The 14,801-nt window shown below is 38.9% G+C and overlaps 1 protein-coding gene across 3 annotated transcripts in view; it reads right to left on the reverse strand.

Moving 5' to 3' along the window:
• The window catches only part of VPS54 (VPS54 subunit of GARP complex), a 94,213-nt gene extending 85,644 nt beyond the window's left edge, over positions 1 to 8,569 (reverse strand). For all 3 annotated transcript variants that reach the window (XM_068565180.1, XM_068565179.1, XM_068565178.1), the window contains exon 1: positions 8,164 to 8,569. The gene's annotated coding sequence lies outside the window, so the exon portion shown is untranslated. The remainder of the gene's footprint in view (positions 1 to 8,163) is intronic.
• Between the last annotated feature and the right edge of the window lie 6,232 nt (positions 8,570 to 14,801).

The raw sequence follows: 14,801 nt of genomic DNA on the forward strand, positions 1-14,801 counted from the left end.
AATACACTAAAATAACATACTATAGCAGCCGCTGAAATTAATGAAGTGTTCACAGGCCTGGAACTGAATGATAAAACTGTACTGTGAAAAAAATCTGTCTCTAGCATGTAAAAAATTGAATGAAGTCAAAATATAACTTGGATGCTTTATTATACTCATTTAGGGCATTGATATTACTGTATTACTAGTGAAATTTTTGTCAAAGTGAATCAGATGAGAATACTGGTATTCTGTTCTTGGTGTCTTGACCAAAGATTAACAAATAAATCCTAAAATCACTCATTCAAAGTTACTGGAGGATACAAAAGTCTTAAATATGTAAACCAGTAGATACTTATTAACATGTCTACAAAAAGAGTAAATTTAAAAGAAAATCTGGGGGCTCCCCTGGTGGCGCAGTGGTTGAGAGTCTGCCTGCCAATGCAGGGGACACGGGTTCGAGCCCTGGTCTGGGAGGATCTCACATGCCGCGGAGCAGCTGGGCCCGTGAGCCACAATTACTGAGCCTGCGCGTCTGGAGCCTGTGTTCCGCAACAAGAGAGGCCGCGATAGTGAGAGGCCCACGCACCGCGATGAAGAGTGGCCCCCCCCCTTACCAAAACTAGAGAAGGCCCTTGCGCAGAAACGAAGACCCAACACAGCCATAAAAATAAATAAATTAATTAATTAATTTAAAAAAAAAAAAGAAAAAGAAAAACTGTATAATCGACCCTACCTTGAAAATAGTTGCTAAGAGAAAATTATATATTAATGTTTTCCTAAGAAGGACAAAAATGACACTAGGATTTATCCACTGTTTTGGGTTATCCCTGCCTTGCTTCTTTCTACAGTAAAAACAATCTAGTGTTAAGTCTATCTTTGTAAATAAAATACGTTTTGTATCTAGATCCTTGAAGGGAAGGGTCTTCAAATAATCTAAACAAGTATGTACTCTATAAATGTTAAGTAATAATAAAGATGATGCTTTCAAGAAATTTTCTTTTTAGAGAAAATAAAGCAAAATAGCTAGAAACTCACCTGCAGTGAGTCACTAAGCGGTTCAAGAATGAAAATATTAAATGTTAGTCTGAGGTATAAAGTAAATAACTATAAAGTTTATTAGTACTATAAACCCAAACCAACAATAAATTAGCATTTTAATTAATTACTGCTTGATATTACCTCTATACCTCCTCTCCCCACTGTTTGGGTCTCTTAGCCCAGTTCTGCCTCACAAGCTTCTCCACTTAGCTTGGATCTCATGGTCAATTACTTCAACAGTCTCCCTTGCATGTTCAATTCTCTCCTCCCTCATCCATCTTCAATACAATCTGCCTTTGCTTTGTTCCTGGCTGCAGAACACTGCCAGAGAAAATTTATGTAAAACATGCAGATTATACATTTATGAGTTCCAATCTCAGATGAGGCTCTGCTCAGCAGTCCTTTCACTTATTTATCCTCAAGCACTTCTATTTCCCAATCCCCACAGTATTCATAACAAATTTTCATTACTCTCATGTCCCCTAGCTTACCTCCATCAATTTCATGCTCAAAAAGTAAATGTCTACCACATAGCAATAAAAGTCCTCAGATATGACTTCTTCCATCCATATCCAAACGTACCTAATTCTCACCTATACACAACTCCTAACTTTCTGAGGTACAGTATAGGTGTCTACTCTTTTCCAGAGTTAATCCCCCAACCTGCTGTTCTTTTTTTTTTTTTTTCAGCATGTTATGCTTTATTATTTCAAGAAACGCAAAAATGCAACTGAAATGCAAAAAAAGGTTTGTGCAGTGTATGGAGAAGGGGCTGTGACTGATCGAGCGTTGTCAAAAGTCAACCTGCTGTTCTTGATCTCATCTTTCTGCACTTCATCTGAGACCTTGTTCTATTAATTATTCTCTGACTCTCCTATTGCCAATCTCATCAATCCATCAAAAAAATGTTCAAGTACTAAATTAAAGTTCTTTCCTTCAACTCTATCTATTCAAGCTACTTCTTCTTGCCTCCCCTTCACTGGCAAACCTCTATTTTCTCTCTGGTCTACCACCTTAGTAATCCATCTTCCATCTTCACCACTCACTTGGCTCTGGAAAAGGTGAGGAATGATCTGATTTCTAAATTCAATTGCTTATATTCAGTCTTCATCTAACCTGACCTCACTGCTCTCAAAAATCAATGAAGGTAATAAATGTAGATGGAATGAAAGAATTAGAAAAATCACCCTTTGTAACCCTCCAATGCAATGACCGATTCAAGCAAGGATCATTAATGGATGCTAAAACCATTAGTTTAAAAGACTGTTAGGAACAGGATATTTACATGGCAATGAAGTATCACACTATCAATTATGTATTAAATAGTAGAGATCTGTCAGTTCTCACCTTTACCAAGTGATCAAGATGGAATCACCAACAGGGGACAGCCTGACATTATCTGTCTCCTGATGTGATAAAGTGGTAGGTATATATATCATCTGTGTGGTATTCTTGCCAGAAATATTCTACCAGAATCGAATCATAAAGAAACAGACTAATTCAGAATATGGAAGATACCTGAGGACAAATGCCTCTACTTTTCAAAAGATAAACCCAAGAAGAAAGGGAGACAGTGGGACTAGTCCAGATTGGGGGAGACTAAAGAGACATACAAGCCAAATGCAATGCATGAATCTTGACTGAATCTTGCATTAAAGGGAGAAAAAAAGCTATAATTTTGGGACAAATGGGAAAATTTAAGTATGGACTATATGTTGAATAATGTTATTGAGTAATTGTTGACATTCTTAGGTATCATAATGGTATTGTGGTTACGTGAGAGAATGTCCCTGTAACTGGGAGATGCATGCTTAAGTATTAGGAATGAAGCATCATAATATCTACATCCAAAAAAAAAAAAAAAATCTACATCCTGTTTTCAGGTTTGGCAAAGGGGTGTGTGTGTGGTGTCTGCGTGTGTGTATGGTGTGTGTGTGTGTGTGTTCGTTCTACTATTCCTTTGACTTTTCTGTGGGTTTAAAATTTTTCAATAATAATAATAATGCACCAATGAAGGCTTACTAAGAACTGAACATAAGTAGAAATGAGTCAGATAGATGAAGGGGAGAAAGGGTGTGATAAGGAGAACCCTTCAGGAATAGTGAACAGTAGTGCAAGGGCTTGGAGGGAAGAGAGAGCCTATTACCAGAAACCACAAGTAATTCAATCTGTCTATTTTAGGGGAACAGGGAGTTGTGGAGAGTCACTAGGCTAGAGAGATAAGTTGGGAAAAGAACTTAAATGAATTTATAAATCTGTTAAAGGAATAAGAAATGTGGGTTTCATCATGAGGAAAGTCACAGAAATAATTTAAGCTGAGGAATGATATAATCAAATTTGCCCTTAAGAAAAATCACTGATTATAGCACTGAGAACGGATTGGAGAAGACTAATACTAGAAGAGACCAAATAGGAAACTTGTAATAATGTAGGTGAGAGACGACAGTAGCCTGAACTCAGATAATGGTAGAGGAGACGGAGAAAACTGGATAGATTCAAGGTCTTTCTCCACTTCTAACCTCTTTTCAGTATTCCATACCCAAATTTGTAACTGCCTACTGGGCATCTTCACCTACAAGTCTCAGAGATACCTAAAATTCAATATATCCAAAACTTAAATTCATTATCTACCATCTTTATCCACCCTCCCCTACCTGCCAAAAACGTATTCCTTCTCTAGCTCAGTTAACAACACCACCTATGTAGTTTACCAAGCTAGAAACACTAGAGCCAACTTAACTCTCTGACCTCTCCACATTCTTCAATGTCTATACCAACTTGAACTGTCCTATGGATTCTACCTTTAAAATTCATCACAAATCCATCCCTTGCTCTCCATTCCAACTGACACTGCTATAGTTTAGGATTTTATTTAGCCAAATTGAAAAACAAAACAAAATAAAAACAAAACAAAACAAACAAGGGCACAAACTTTCTTGACATAACTATTATGATTTCAAAATTTTACTTTATTCACTCCTCATGAGAAAAACATCATAAAATATGATGAATTACCACAATATTCATATACAACCCTTAAAATATGAAGAAAGGCATGAATAGTAAATGAAGACAGAAGGAATTAGTCCCAGCAAGGTAACTGATCCAGATAACTATAGCTTACTCTTGATAAGGCTAAAATTTTTTGTATAAGGCACTTATGAAATTTTTAATTCTTAAATTATACATTTTTATGACTTTTCAAACAGCATATTTTGAAAACAAGGTAACCTTTTCTTTATAACTTAATTTCACCATTTTAATAATCAGTTTTATACTGTGTTGTAATAATGATACCCTCAGGTGCTACTGAAGGAAGTCAGTCTGCCCCTAGTTGGAAGAGCTCCAGATTTTGGTGATAATACTAGTTCTTTTACTAGTTTGTTAGCAATATATTCTTAGAACTTCTCTCTTCTCCCTAGAGAGGCTGTCAGCAGTTACTATTCTCTGCCTAGCTTTCTATATTCCTGCTTTGGCACCATCTAATTTGATTCTTCTGAAGCAAGTAACTCTTTTTTTATTAATTGAGGTATAATTGACATATAACATTATATTAGTTTCAGGTACATTAACTAACTCATATAGTATTTTACAGTTGACATAGCATCTTAACACACATTACCTCGTTTAATTCTCACAATAACTTTATAATACAGGAATTATCACTATTCCTACTTTATAGATGAGAAAACTGAGGCTCAGAAAGATTGACTAATTTATCTAAAGTCATAAGGCTGGTAAATAGCAAAAGTGATTCCAACTTTTCAATCTTTTCTTCTTTCATCACCAAATTAAGCTTGTTATAAAGAAATTAGAGTCAAAAGGGGCCCATAAGAAAAAAAAAAAGATGAGATTCATGTACAAGCTTTGAATTTTTCTGCATCACAACATACACTATTAATTAATTAAAACACTTCAGCTTACTTCTCTCCTTTCTTCGCAGTTGAAGCTACCAGGAAAAGAAATCTAGATAGAGAAAATACTATTTATCTATTTCCAATTTCAAAAACCTATGCACCAGTAACGAACAATTCAAAACATAATAGTTCAAATCTGCAGTAAAGTAAGGCTGTCATTTTCAGGAAAAAATTTTTTTACTTCAGATTTGAAGACAACTAAACAGACTAAAGAATATCTGCATTATGTCACAGATTTCCTTTTAATTTTCCCTCAACCGCCTCCCCCTGCAAAGAGAGAGAATTGCTAGAGGACCTAAAGTTTAATCTAACCCACCAAACAATGCCCACTGAAAATATTTTCCAATCTGGTGGGAGTCAAGAACATTTGCTCAGGCCCTTACCAGAATCACACAAACCACAGGATTAGAACATTACTGATATGTAGGGTCAGATAATTCTTTGTTGTGTGTGTGGGGTAGGGTGGAGTAGGACATGTCCTGTGCATCCTAGGATATTTAGCAATAGCACCCTACCCTCAGTTGTGACAATGAAAAATGTCTTCAGACACTGCCAAACGTTCCTTAGAGGGCAAAACTGCCCCTATTTGAGTACCACTGGTTTAGATGTTAGGGTCCTGGGTCTTTGAAAAAGGAGGCCTCCAACCAGCCCTGTATAATTTTTAAAAATTAATTTTGTTTTTAAAATTTGGAGTTTTAAAAATAAGATGGTAATAGTACAAGAAGATAGCTAAATAATATATATGCCATCCTCCTTTAGGTTAAAGCATTTTAGAGGATTTTGTAACATGAATCGCATCTACTGTCACCTCTTCCCCTCCATCCCAAAGTTGGGGAATGTCCAGTTCTCTCCCTACTCTGCTAGTAAAATGTCAAATACTTACATACATATATACATACATACTTATATATACATAGGATCTAAACAGTTCTAACTTGCAAATCTCCATTTCTTGCCTTACACTGTCACATTGTGGTTCTTGAGCCATGCATTCTAGAGAGTCAACCTTCCACTCTTCAGATTTCCTCATCTGGTTCCTGCCATCTATTTGCGAAGCAATCAGGAAGTAAGCTGATGACCTTTTAGATCTTTTCCAGCCCTAATATCCAATGGCAAAAATACTCCTTCAACTTTTACTTACTGACTCCCAGCTGACTAAACCACCTCCTGAGATCACTTAAGTCATTCATCCTAACTTTTTTCTTTCTCCACTCTATAGTAATCCATGAGGAATACAACCAAACAGTATATCAACTGTTTAAAACATCACTTATTAATACCAGTGATCAGTTGATTATTTCCTGTCTAAAACTATTTTAAACACGGAAATTAATCTTAAAAGAAAAACTTTTCAGGGAGCTGATACTATTTATGAGTGAACCACCATTCACTCATTGAGAGGGAAAGTATATTAGTGGTTGCCTCGGTCTGGGGCTGGGGTGGGGAGTTTCTTTTTGGGGTGATGAAAATATTCTAAAACTAGATTATGGTGATGGTTACACAACTATGTAAATATACTAAAAATGGATGAATTTAACACTTTAAATAAGTGTACTTTTACTCAATAAAGTATGTAAAAAGCTAAAAGCAGGAAAATAATTTTAATCAACTTTTACTGATAGGAAAGGAATGTGATTAAGAGCAAATTCTGCAGTTTGCCATTTCAAGAGTTATGTAAGATTTGATTTTAATTCTGACATAAAAACTTAATACCTATTCAAAAATAAACTTTAACTTTTCCAGAAAACAAACATATGCAAATTTAATCATCTTTTCTTAGTAAACTTTGGATAATTTAAAAGCAACGGAAAACACTTCAGAAAGCCCAGTGTTAGAGTAACAATACCTCTCCGAGACCAAAATATATTAATATCATCAACAAGAAAATGTGAAGTCTTTATAGTTTTGTAATGCATTCTTTATAAAGAAAACCATAAAACATTTATTTCTTTTAAAAGTGATCCTCAGATTGTAATGTCTGTCCTGATAGTGCAATAATTCTGAAATTAACAGAGCATAATTTTAAAACAGCCAAATCACAATAAAATCGCAAACATCTAATCCCTCAAACCACAACTATCAATCGCCCAAAATTTGCACACATTGATCATTTTTACCAAAACCTATCATAAGCAATGATGACCACTATGAACAATCAAGTAATACCTATTTCTAGGAAATCAGACTCTGCAATACAAATACAGTCAAACAAACAAATCCCATCATTCCATCTGTTCTATCATAACTGCTTAGAAGTCATTAAGGCTCTGAAGGTACTTTTCCAACTAGAACACTTCATCAGATATAAAAGTCAACCTGACTGTCCATCAAAATCTGCAGTTTAAGTTACCACAATAACACATATCTCAGTATACTATCATGACATCACTTGCCTTGTAAGCATTTACTCTTAAGATTGCCCTGGGGTTTGACAAATCAGATATAGAACCAATTAAAAGCAAAACACAAAAACATTCCAATATAATTCTTCGAAAGTAAGGAGAGCCCCAATAAAGACCAAAATAAAGCTGGTGAAAGGGGAACTTTAAAAAATATTGCATCCCGGGTCAACCAAAATTCTAAAAATACCATCCCGAACTCAGTACACGGACAGACCAAGTGGTTAATTATAATGGGCAGGCAAAAGTTCCCTTGTCAACGACAGGAGGGCAGGGGAGGCCTGCCTTTGTACCAGTGCAGAGATGGAAAGACACATAACTGAAGAAAAATTAATTATTGAACAAATGATTGCGACCTAAATTGCCAAACTGCAAAACACCGAGTTATTTTCTGGGCTGGCTTTCGCCAGGAGGAAAAAATGAGTTTTTTAATTTAAATTATTCCAGTAGGATCAAAAAGGGGTAAGGGCCCGGCTAGAAAAAGAAAGGGAAAGTTTGGGGGCAGCGTCAAAGGCGGGTGGTGGAGGTTCCACAGCCCGGATCCCCGAGAGGGGAGAGAGGGGTGAGAGCGGCGTCGCGGCCGCGGGCTGGAGGCGAAGAGCACAGCTACCGGCCCCGATCCCGGAGGGAGAGTAAGAAGGAAGAGGAGGTGGTGGTGGCCGGGAAGAATGGAAGCTTCGGCGCTGGTCAGTTGTGACCGAAACTCCGCCGGCTCCGGCAGGGGAGGAGACAGAGGGGGTGGGGTCTCGGTCCTCCCTCTACAGGAGGTCGGGGTGAGGGTGGGCCGCGAAGCGCTGGGGGCCGCGTGCGGCCGGCCCGACACCTACCTGCGGGTCCCGGGCAGCAGCCCCAGAGCGAGGCCTAGTGCATCGCCGCCGCCTCCAACCCTCCACGTCGCGCCGAGGCTGCTGCTCCGCGGCCGCCGCCGCCCGGAGCCCGGCTGGGCCCGAGCCCGGCTTCCCGCCCCCGCCCCGCGCCGGCTGGCTAGTCGGCTGGGGGAGCACAGGGCCGCCCTCTCGAGCCCAGCTCCGCTCGGGGGTGAGAGGCGGCAGCGGCGGCTCCCTCACGTCTCTCCCGGGTGTCCTGTCAGCCAGCAGTTTCCCCCGGGTCCGCAGCGCCGCCTCCGCCGCTCCTGCCACCGCCTCTCCCACATCCCCGGCCTCCAGAGGAGCCGCCGCCGCCGCCGCCGCGCCGCGACCACTACCCTAGCGCTTCTGCTCCCTGCTCCACTGCTTCCCCTCACCCCGCCCGCCCGCCCGCCTGCCTGCCTGCCTGCCTGCCTCGGCCCGGCTAGGTCCGGGGAGACAGTGTCCGAGGCCGCAGTGAGGCCGCCGCAGCCCCCAGCCCACAATCCACCGCGCGGCTCCGCCGGGGCGGGAGGCCGCGGCCCGGACCGGGAGTAGCTCTCGCCGCCTCAGGAGAGGGCCGGGGCCGGCGCTGGCGCCGCCGGCGTTCCCCCGGAGCGGGGAATACCCCGCGCGGCGGCTTGGCGCCTCCTCTAATCTCTTCTAATAGTCCTCCAGGCAAAGAGAGAAACCCACGCTGAACTCGACTTTTCCCCACGACCCTTCCCCCACCCCGAGGCGCTCTCGGCGGCAACCAGGTGCCGCCTGCCGCCTTCCCAGGGACGGTCCGCGACCCCTCAGGGTGGCCTTCGCCCACCCCCCAGACCAACTGACTCCAAACATCCCTCAACCACCCAGCGCCTATTAAAGGAGATACCTCCACAACATTCCACCTCTCCTTTCACCCCCTCCAAAGTGAAGGCTGCTCAGAATTTCCCAGTTAAGTGTCCTTTGAAAGGTTTAAGGTCACCCCCTCCCCAACAATCCCCTGGACGCTGGAAACAGTGCATTGTCTCCCTCTCGAGGCCTTCCCTCACCAAGTTCTTCTCCTAAGTTTTCCCCTAATTCCAGGTCTTCCTCCCAGGCACCTATCAAACTTCTCTGGCACTGAAATCAGTTATTCCTGCTATTTGACTGAGATGCTTGAAGTGTGTGTATATTATTAATACCTCCTCCCTGTGATTCTCAACAGTAATCCAGTTTAGCCGGGTTTCAGAGGGCTGGTGATCTTAATCCAATAAAATACAATCCACAAGAAAGGGAATGTCTTAGGATATTTTTTAAAAGAGAGGAAAGGGCCATTTGAGTGCTTATGTCTTAATTTTAGGAAGATTTCTTTCAATTTTGAAATTATTTCTTTGCCTAAAAATATCAAAGTTTCAGGCATTTATAAGACACTTGGTGTGTTTTAACAAATCAAAAGTGAAAATATAAGTCTTACCTTTGGGGATTGAAAAAAAAAATGTTCCAAATTTCACTTCTAAGAAGTCACTTCGAAAACTGCAAACATAACTCTTTGTGAAATAATAATTCACACACTAAGGAGCTAAAGTTGGGGGAAGGGAAGGACAAAAGAGAAGGAAGCAACAAAAATAGCTGAGAGGAAATTCTTACAGTATGTTTTTCAAATTCAATTCTCTACAGTTTTGTAATAAGGAGAATGAGAATATCAATCTCCAATATGAACTAAATTTAACTTTAAAATTAGAAATCCTCCTAAATCCCCAATCTCATATAAAACCAGATGAGTTTACATTATAAACATATCAAGGAAAGACTCACCAAATTTCATCAAAGGCCAGAAAGGAAAATAATTCACTTTAAATCTAGAATCAGTTCACAGATTATACTAAGAAATATAGCAGGTTCCTATATTTTGGAACCACATCAGGAAATCAACAATAGTTCAAAAGCTGCCTTAAACCTGGCAGTTTGGCCTTTTAAAAAATATTTGCATTTATACCCCACCTTGTTTCAAAGAGATTCCAAGTTGCTGTAGTTGGCACTTGGGTTAGACAATAGCCATGAAGTATCTCCCAGACACTAGAAGAAGACAGACTGGTTTGCTTTCCTCATTATCCATCTGTAGATAACATACCGTAGGAAGAAAATACACACTGAGTATTGCACTTAGTTCTTTCAGGGATCCAGCATGATTTGATTTTTACTTTTCCACAGAACAGTTCATAATCATGAATCTAAATGTAAAAGTAAATGCTAATGATCAGGTTTGCCAAAAATAAAACAAAACAAAACAAAAAACTGTTAACTGGACAAGTAATTTAATTTAGAAGTAGATAAATTTCAAATTAATTAATATGTTCACTTGTTATCCCTTGAATCATTTCAGTATTAAAAAGAAAAGCCAATGGTGGTGTGATGAATTGGGTGATTGGGATTGACATGTATACACTGATGTGTATAAAACTGATGACTAATAAGAACCTGCTGTATAAAAAAATAAATAAAATTAAATTAAAAAATTAAAAAAAAAAAAAGACAAACCGAAAATAAATATGCAGAGATATATTATTAGTGTTAATTTCCAGGAAGCACAGATCACAGAAAATTAAGGAAAAAATGGATAGAAATAATCATTGCCCTCAAAAAAAAGCAAATATGAAGACAATATTTAGCTACCCTATTACTAACGGTGTATCTAGCATAATCTTTATTAAACCTGTTGAGAATTATGAATGGTGATAGTCATCAGGGTCATATATTCTCACTAGATGGACAATGGGCAAATTTTCTAATGCTGCAACACCTATGAAAGGCCTACGTTATGTTTGCTGTATGTTCAGCACATATTTGTGTATGGGGCAGTCGTGAGGTTAACGTGTTTATCAATCAGTGAACACCATTTTTAATGACTTGTTTGACAGAAACTATACATTCACATGCCAATATAAGTACAGAAGGGAAAGGGGACACTGGTCAAAGGAACAATCAGAAAAATCATTTTGCAGTTTAGTTGGACATGAGCACTAGCCCCTCTTTTTTCCACAGTAGCAAAGCTTAAATCTATCAGATGGAAACCCAGTCAAGTTCTCTAACCTACTCTATAGCTACATATGTATAGTTACATTGTGTGCTTTCTATGAATTACCATTGGCAAGCAAAGTCCACATGTACTCATGCACTGAAAGTATTATGCTGGTAGTAGTTTCATCAGGGTTTGGTTTTTTGATCCAATGCCCTGAATTACTTAATCCATCATATTTAAGCTATTGTAAGATGTTACAGCGTTTTTAAATCACAATTTATAACAATATGATAAAACCTGAAACTATGTTTTAATATTTCTTCATATCTAATGTGGGACCATTGGAAAACTTTCCAATTTACTCTGCATATGGTGTAAGACATTAAAACTAAATGTGTGGATAAACAACACTAGAAATGTTATAATATTTCACGTGATAATAATACACTCAGTAATTGTTGGGAGTAATATATAAGTTTTCAATATTCCATCATTGTTTTTTTAACTTTATTTATTTTTTATACAGCAGGTTCTTATTAGTTATCTATTTTATACATATTAGTGTATATATGTCAATCCCAATCTCCCAATTCATCCCACTACCACCACCTCCCCACCCCCCATCCATCACTGTTTGCATCTTCTAAATCAGCTGCTTGATTACTTTGGAAACAATTATTTAACTCTGTTAAATTGCCCTGTTACATTTCTCTTTGACACTGATATTCCACATTTTCATTTGATTACCATAATAGCAACTACCATTTACTAATAATTTACTGTGCTCCAAGATAGGGAAAACCAAGGTAGCAGGGTGTATTAGTTTTCTATTGCTGTGTACAAATTATCAAAACTTAGTAGTTTAAAATAACACATATTTATGATGTTATAGTTCTGTGAGTCAGGAGTCTGGGCACAGTTTAGCTTGGTGTTCTGCTCAGGATCTCATAAGGCTGCAATCAAAACATCAGTCATGCTGTGTTCTCATTTGGAGGCTTGACTGGGGAAGAATTTGCTTCCAAGGTCATTCATGTTGTTAGCAGAATTCCTTTTCTTGTGATTGTAGGACTGAGAACCCTAGCTTCTTGCTGTCTGGGGGCTGCCCTCAGCTCCTAGAGGCCTCCTGCAGTTCCTTGCCATATAGGTTTTCTCACTATGGCTGCTTACTTCATCAAACCAGCAAGGCGTGTCTCTAAACTCTAAAGTGAGTCACCTAGCAATATAGAATGATATTCTATCTTCACCATGTTCTATGGTTTAGAAGCAAGTCACAAATTTTGCTCACACTTAAGAAGAAGGAGTTACACAAAGTTTTGAACACCAGGAAGTAGGAATCATGGGGGCTACCCTAGAGTCTGTCTACCACCTGCAATGATTAATTCCACAGGCTTTGGAATTCAGCTAATTTTGGGTTTTTCAACCTGCTTTGACACTTTAACTATGTGATTTTGATCTCAATTTCTAATCCTTTGTTTCTTCATCTGCCAAATAGGAGTAATATCCTCTTCACAGTTTATTTTTCTCCAATGTAAAGTGACGGTAATAATAAAGTTGTTGTAAGGATTAAATGAGCATTTTAGCAAAGTAACTTATAACATGAAAGGCTCAATAAACACTTGTTAGTTTTCTTCCTTTTCCCTCCTCTCTTTTTTATTTTGATCTTGGTCTCCTAGAAGTCCCCACTGTCATTTCTACTTTCAATGGCTACTTTGGTAGCCTGCGTGCAGAGTACGCATGTGTGTGTACCTGTGTCTAGGGCCATGCAAACCCAACTCTAATATCAATACCTTTAAAAATAGGACTGTATTGCAAATGTTATCTCTAACTTCAACTAGGAAAATTAAAAACTGATAAACCCATAACATTAGAAGGATAATTATTAAACATAGAGGCTCTGAGAGTTTAGAGAAGTTTGTTGGGATTGACTTTTTTTCCTCCCTCAGAATCATGTTTAATATGCATATGGTACAAAAGACATGTTATTGCATAGTAGTCTTCATGGACTCTGGGTTTGCATCCTAGACCTGCCACTTTCTAGCTGAGTAACCTCAGGCATGTTCAGCTCTCTAAAGCTCAGTTCCTTATAGGAATAATGATAGCACCCACTTCACAGACCTTCTATAAGGATTACATTTAAAGTATACTTAAATAGCATCACTTAGTGCCTAGCTCATAGTCACTACTTTAAAATGTTAGATATCATACTCATTACTATAATCTTTACTATCTCATTATTATTAGGAAAGGTGTGTTAATGAAAACCATAGAACAGGAAGCAGCAAGACATGGCTATGAATGAGGTGGGTGAAGTGAGGCATGAGAAGTCACAAAATCTCAAAAGTTCTCGTAAACCAAAGGGCTGCAAGTAAGATAAATGGTCAGAAGTATGAAAATTTGCAAGTCAGAAGTTGGACAAGTAGGAACTAGGGGCCAAGGTAAAATTGTGACTTCTCAACCAAACTATGAGTAATGCAACCTAAGACATCAGCAAGAGAAGGGCACATGAAACAGGTAATTCCTACCTCAGACATGAAGTCTTTTATATAGTTCCTCCTGGCGCAGGAGTCAACCATATAGCATATCTAGTTGCATTTGGAACAGGAAACACGTGAGTCCTGTTACTATTGGAAAATAGTGAGTAAATTGTTGAATAGATTAGGAGAGTATAGCAATCAGAAATACGGGCATATCCTGACAAATGTAAAATTATTTTCAAATTGGACCATTTCCCTAGAGAAGTAGTTATACCATTTAATCGGTCCCATTATCATATTTTTTCTTATGTCACTTTTTACAGTATTGGTTCTTTTATCTATGGAGGCTTTGTCTAACAAACTAAGTTATAAGTATTTCCAGGACAGGATTTTCTGTTGTTGCTGCTATTGTACTTTTTAAAATATCCTACAGAATCTGGAACAATGTACTACATAGTAGACTTTCAATAAATGCTTGTTGAATTAAAAAATAAATATGAATTACTCCCGCTTAGTAAACGGTATTTGGTATAATGAATAGTAATAATTCATGAAATTAACTGATGACCTTGAAATCATACTTGACTCTTTCATATTCCACATCTACCATGTCAGAAAATCCTATTAGTTCTACCTTCAAAGTATATCTTGACTGAGCACTTCTCACCACTCACATTTCATCCACCCTGGTCCAAGCCATCTTGCCTACAGGGCTGCTAAGTACAGCTGTTGGGCTAGACACTGCTCATTACGGGAAGCACCATTCTCAGACACTGCAGGGTGAATGATGCTTCTTGGAGTTGTATAGTGCAATGATCCTACTTGCCTGGATTACTGCCAAAGTCTCCTAGCCTTTGTCCCCCACCAGCTTATTCTCAACACAATAATCAGCTTGATCTTGATGAAACTTAAGTCAGGTCATGTCATGTCATTCCTCTGCTTAGAACACTCCAGTGGCTCTATCTCATTCACAGTAAAAGATAAAGTCCTGGCAAGGCCCTAGTTGATCTCATCCCACTCTTACCTCTCTATCCTTATCTCCTCCTAGTCCCCCCATTTCTCACTGCTCTAGTCATATTGGGCTCCTCACTGTTCCTAAATCCAGGCATGCTCCTGCCTCAGAGTATTTACACTTGCTCTTCCCTCTGCCTGGAATGCTT

This window comes from Eschrichtius robustus, chromosome 15 (genome assembly GCF_028021215.1).
Source record: "Eschrichtius robustus isolate mEscRob2 chromosome 15, mEscRob2.pri, whole genome shotgun sequence".
Lineage (NCBI taxonomy): Eukaryota > Metazoa > Chordata > Mammalia > Artiodactyla > Eschrichtiidae > Eschrichtius > Eschrichtius robustus.